The sequence below is a fragment of the Cephus cinctus genome, unplaced genomic scaffold, assembly GCF_000341935.2.
Source record: "Cephus cinctus unplaced genomic scaffold, Ccin1 Ccin1_scaffold0939, whole genome shotgun sequence".
In the NCBI taxonomy this organism is placed as follows: domain Eukaryota; kingdom Metazoa; phylum Arthropoda; class Insecta; order Hymenoptera; family Cephidae; genus Cephus; species Cephus cinctus.
The window spans coordinates 1-6,291 of record NW_014333503.1 but is presented as its reverse complement, the minus strand read 5'-3'; positions in this window follow the sequence as shown (position 1 = coordinate 6,291).

The window sequence follows — 6,291 nt, the reverse complement described above, 5'->3', positions numbered from 1 at the left end:
GTTCGAGACCCCTCTATGGAGAGCACTTTCTTTTTACAAAAAAAAATGTGCTTCTGCAAATGGGATTAACAGATTAAAGAGTGTATCCAATTAATTTATTTATCTTATTACAATAAAGGCATAACAACGACAACCTGCGGGCTTCCACATCACCCAAGAGGTGCCGCAGTCGATGCGTTCCCATTATTTAACGTAGCGCGTCCCCAATAGGCCTACACTACGATCAGCCTATACTATTTTTCAAGGTTCCTCTCTTTCAAATTTTCTCGGATGCCCAAACTTTATTTTAAGCTTATATAAAATATTTTAAAAAAAGGTTGTCATTGGGATCGAAAATCATTTTCTATTAACTGACAATATTCTCTCTCGCAATATTCTTCATGGTAATAAAATAAACATGAGACGTGTTGCGTCTTGTTTCCTTATAACTATTGAAGAACTACTTACCATGATGCTGCTGCCTGTACGACTGTGAACGACCTGACGCTGCAGGCCCCAATGTGTATTGCTAGTCGCGTGATAGTTAGCAACATTGTTGCAGACGCCCGCTCAGATTCGATCCGTCAGATTCCTAGACTGTTGTGTTGAAGTCGCCAGTACGTGATCTCAATAGACCGATATACTATTCTTCCCAATTGTCCTTCTCTCAATTTCTCTTACTTTTAGATACTTACACGCGTCAGGTTTGTGTGAAATATAATGTAAAATAATTGTCGTAATCATCTTCAATGAAGAAACTTTATATTTGAGTGCAGAACTCATATTATTAAGATTTTCTAATCGAAACCTTTTGATATCCTATTGCCCTTCGTTTATACTTTAATTACTTAAATAGATCGTTTGTGTAATGTTGATATCGCTGATCGTAGTATAGGCCTAGTGGGGACCTGCTACGTTAAATAATGGGAACGCATCGACTGCGGCACCTCTTGGGTGATGTGGAAGCCCGCAGGTTGTCGTTGTTATGCCTTTATTGTAATAAGATAAATAAATTAATTGGATATACTCTTTAATCTGTTAATCCTATTTGCAAAAGCACATTTTTTTTTGTAAAAAAATTGCTCTCCATGGAGGGGTCTCGGAACCATAGACCTCCCGATTCGTAACCGGGTGCACTAGCCAGACGCCAGAAACATCTGTTCGTTTTACTTTTTTCGGAAGTGTATTTCTAGAACTTGATCGTTTATTCAACTGCTTACTATTGTTGTTTCGCTTACTTTACATATAAGCAGAATAATATGAAGATGCACACCCGTTAAAAACTTTCGCGCCACCCTTCTCCACGTGGACGAACAATTACAGACAGAGATAATGCTCATTTCAATATTTGCTTCTCAAGATTATTGATTCCAGGTAATGAAGTGAGCTAATTATTTTCTCATAGTAAGTCTTATTGAGTTTACACTGGGCGCTGGAACTGAAGATTGCAAATAAAAAAGTATTTATAAGATTATAAGAACCAGCGGCAGTAGTAACAGCAATAGCAGACCCCTCAGCGAGAGAGGATCCGCAATCGCTCAAGTCGCCGATCGCGCGACACGAGCGGGCGTTTAAAATATTAGTCGATTCTGTCATAGATAAAATTTTTAAAAAAATATGCAAACTTAAAATAAAGTTTGGGCAACCTACAAAGGTTAAAAGAGAGGAACCTTGAACAATGTTTGTAGTAAAATGAAAAAAAAAAGAAGATAAAAAAAGAGTTCTTCATGGAGGATCGAACCCGTAACCAGCAGCGGTATATCTTGACAGGTTATTGACTCAGTTACGATGGTCGCTTAATTCTAAATTAAATTTTCTATAGATATTTATCTATGATATTTCAAAATTTCTCTTTGAACTGTTCTCGGTCGTTTCATTTACCAAAGAATTTCGTCATTCATTTTTTAATATTCATTTTCGGCATGATAAGAGGTAAAAAGTGAAAACCAATGTTTCTATGCATTTTTTACAACTTTGAAATTTATTTGAATATACACATTTGTTTGCGCATTACGTCCATACAAATGTTTAGGGTTCGGTTGGACGGAAGACCTTGCTGCCCCGCCTGTTTGTCAAGAACGGTTTGTGAGGGGCGGCTACATTTTCCCCACCACCGAGCAATCCATTCATTTTCGCTGACTGCAATATCGGCTGGAACGATGATCATGACCCGCACGGCTACGCGAAATCTGTAACATCGACAGAGGGGATGATCACGAAATCCTACTCCCGGACTCGCCGTTACGATTTAGCGCCATGCTTTTGGTATCGCCTAAAACCGGAGCGTTGTGCATCTCCCCACTCATCTCTGCATGTACCCATTAGAAGCTTGGATGTGGCGGTCCGCACCGTCCCTGCAGCTGTCTCGCTCGGCGGCCGCCGCAGACGCCACGGCGCTTTAGTCAATCCTCGAACAAGACGCCACAGCTCTAGTCTCCATGAGAACAATGTGCGCGCAAGGTGGTCGTCGCCATCTTTACATTGCAATACTACGAGTGGTTTAATTGTTCCAAGTTTATATCATTTGACAATAAAGGAATTCTTGAAAAAAGCGCGCGTGCTTAGTCACCCACACTTATCCTTAGCCGATAAAAGAACTAGCAACGACATGGATTCGACTACCGCGACGTCTGGCAGTCAGGCACGGTACTAAGCTGTTTACATTCACATAGTGTTAAGTGGTGCAATTATAGTGCTCTCCAAAAGCACCTGCATTTTTATTTCTAAAGTCTTTATTCAGTTGAAAACCCATAACCTCACCGTACCAGAAATCAACATATATAGAGAGGATTGAACACCGTTGGAGTGCTCATCAGAGCTTTGGTGGCTAACGAACCCACCCCGCCAGATTCACACAGTCGAATCTGCCGCGAAAACGACAATGGCGACGATCAAGACGTCAAAAAGCGGTTTCTAGGGTCTTTAAGGACTTCACGGAGCACGAAACGTGGTGAGTAACATCGAGCATGCCCCGTTCCGTAATTTATAACGGCTTACGTTAAAAATACATAGCAACGATACGGAGGCGGTTGCTAGGGTCGCTAAGGATTTGACGGAGCACGAAACGTCATTGTCAAATTTCATTACCTGTCACCTGTCATTATCGGTCAATATATAAATATAAAAGAAAATGTGTATGCGTTTATTCATACAGATAAATAAATCATTACTTCATTTTTAAAGTCACGATGACTTTTATCGTAGAGAAATTTCATTTCTCTAACGATATTGATAATGACCTCTTCTATAGAGCTGGTAATGACAGGTGACAGGTAATGACATTTGACAATGACGTTTCGTGTTCCGTCAAATCCTTAGCGACCCTGGCAACCGCTTCCGTATCGTTGCTATGTATTTTTAACGTAAGCCGTTATAAATTACGGAACGGGGCATGCTCGATGTTACTCACCACGTTTCGTGCTCCGTGAAGTCCTTAAAGACCCTAGAAACCGCTTTTTGACGTCTTGATCGTCGCCATTGTCGTTTTCGCGGCAGATTCGACTGTGTGAATCTGGCGGGGTGGGTTCGTTAGCCACCAAAGCTCTGATGAGCACTCCAACGGTGTTCAATCCTCTCTATATATGTTGATTTCTGGTACGGTGAGGTTATGGGTTTTCAACTGAATAAAGACTTTAGAAATAAAAATGCAGGTGCTTTTGGAGAGCACTATAATTAACTTTATTTACTTTAATTATAATGTGATTTAGTCTAATTCAATCTATCTTAACTGAATCTAGCTAATTGACTCTACGATATAGACTCGAAGTACACCCTTCAAGACCAGAAATCGAACTGCTCTTCTGGATCCCAAGGGATACAGTCCTTCATACTTCTCATGCATGCAGCCGCACTCGTACACATTCATGTGTATGTACACCCTTTGTGGAGGCCCAGCGTGTGGCGCCTTGCTGTCCGGGCCCAAGATCGAGGTCATTGTCTTACGCACAAAGGGCTCATGCACACCCTATCCTTAGTTTATTTAGGGAAGCACATGGACAGCGTCATCCCTTAACCGAACATTCCGCTAGCCCGTCGATCCTCTCAAGTGACTTGATTTATTGCCAGGAGTGAGAGTTCCTGAGAAACTCACTCAGTTAGGATAGCAATAAACAAATGGCCCATGCCTACATTCTTTGTAGCCCATATGTTTATGCACGGGTAGCGGCTAGAAAACTTTCTTCGATTTGTTTAGAATATACCTTATTTATGCGATAATGGCAGACTGAGTATTTGAAAGCATTGAATTCTGATTTGGAGACAGAAATCGTGATTCCATTATAATCTCTCATTCGAATTCGCCGCCCAATTCTAGTGAGATTATTTATCACTAGGCCGCGACATAACAGCTTCCGTATCGATGCTATGTCCAAGACGTCACAAAAATCGTAGAGACTAAAGCCCGTATTCAGAACTCGCTTTTAGTGCTAATAGCGCGCTTTTAAATTATTTGTTAGTGAGTTTATAGGTGATCGTATTCAGAACCGCTTTTATGGTCACTCTTAAGGTCACTAACAGCTAATAGCGCGCTATTAGCGAAAAAGCCTATTCAGAACCGCTTTTAAGCCTCTAACAGCGCGCTATTAGGCGCCATCTTGTGACTAACAGCGACCTGTTCGTAGATGTGGGCAGGGGCATGTTTAAAGTGACAGGTCGCTCAAATATAGCGCACCAGATGGAGGCTATTGCCGAGATAGATGAAGTCAGCGAAGCTAATGAAATGAAAGTAAGAAATCCGCAAGTTTTTCGAGAGAGACGTGATCCTTTTCGTACGTGACGTCATCATTACGCATTTCGGCCGTGTTCAATGCTCAGAGGCTATCAGATTTGTGGGGAACTGCATCCTCCACAAAATTTTCCAAGCAAATTTTATTGATTTTGAAATCGAGCCCAGAAGGTTTTGAGAGAGCAAAACCTCCACCTGCACCACTCATCGCTTGCGATAGCAAGAAATAGTCTTCTTTGCTATGAGTTTCCTCTGCTATGCATTTCATATCTTTCCATTGCCTCTTAATTCCAGTCGCTGCCATTTTCTCCGTTAGTTTCATTCATTTGTCTCTTTTACTCTTTTACAATCAAGCATTATTTGCTTTATTCTTTAGTATATCAGGATTGTCGCTTACGAATTGTATGACTAATGCTTTTTCTTCGAGGGTGAAATTCTCCTTTCGTTTCATGATGATCTACAACCGTTTATTTTTTTTTCATTTTTATGTCATGAGCTTTTTCTTCGATGGTGAAATTCTCTTTTCGTTGCATGGTGATCTACAACGATTTATATGTTTGTCATTTTCATGTCATGCCTGTTATATAACATACTTACCACATTTACACGATTTTAATGCATTAATTTAATATTAATACCTTCGAGAAAGAGAATACTTATGATTTCGAATTTCAAATATGGTTGCTATGTGCACTAAATATGAAGTTCGCGCTTTCCGAATGCTACCGAATCCTCCCGAACATAATCGAATATGCCCGAGTCTTCCCGAATGATTCCGAACGCGGTTGAAAGTACATGTTACAAAACGATGCTCCCTGTTAGCGTACCTTTAGCTAAAAGCGGCTTAAAAGCGAGTTCTGAATACGGTCACTAACAACTCAGCGTAGTCACTTTTAACTAACAGTGACTCTGTTAGTGACCTTAAGAGCGAGTTCTGAATACGGGCTTTAGTAAACGCTCGGTTTTAAAAACGATTTTCTCCTTCTTGATTGGAGGATCCAATGGAATTAGGTAAATATCAATTGAAGATTTTATTGCTTATTTCTTATTATATTGCATTGTAGAATGGCCTTTAAGGTCACTAACAGAGTCACTATTAGTTAAAAGTGACTGCGCCGAGTTGTTAGTGAACGTATTCAGAACTCGCTTTTAAGCCGCTTTTAGCTAAAGGTACGCTAACAGGGAGCATCGTTTTGTAACATGTACTTTCAACCGCGTTCGGAATCATTCGGGAAGACTCGGGCATATTCGATTATGTTCGGGAGGATTCGGTAGCATTCGGAAAGCGCGAACTTCATATTTAGTGCACATAGCAACCATATTTGAAATTCGAAATCATAAGTATTCTCTTTCTCGAAGGTATTAATATTAAATTAATGCATTAAAATCGTGTAAATGTGGTAAGTATGTTATATAACAGGCATGACATGAAAATGACAAACATATAAATCGTTGTAGATCACCATGCAACGAAAAGAGAATTTCACCATCGAAGAAAAAGCATTAGTCGTACAATTTATAAGCGACAATCGTGATATACTAGAGAATAAAGCAAATAATACTAGATTGCAAAAGAGTAGAAGAGACAA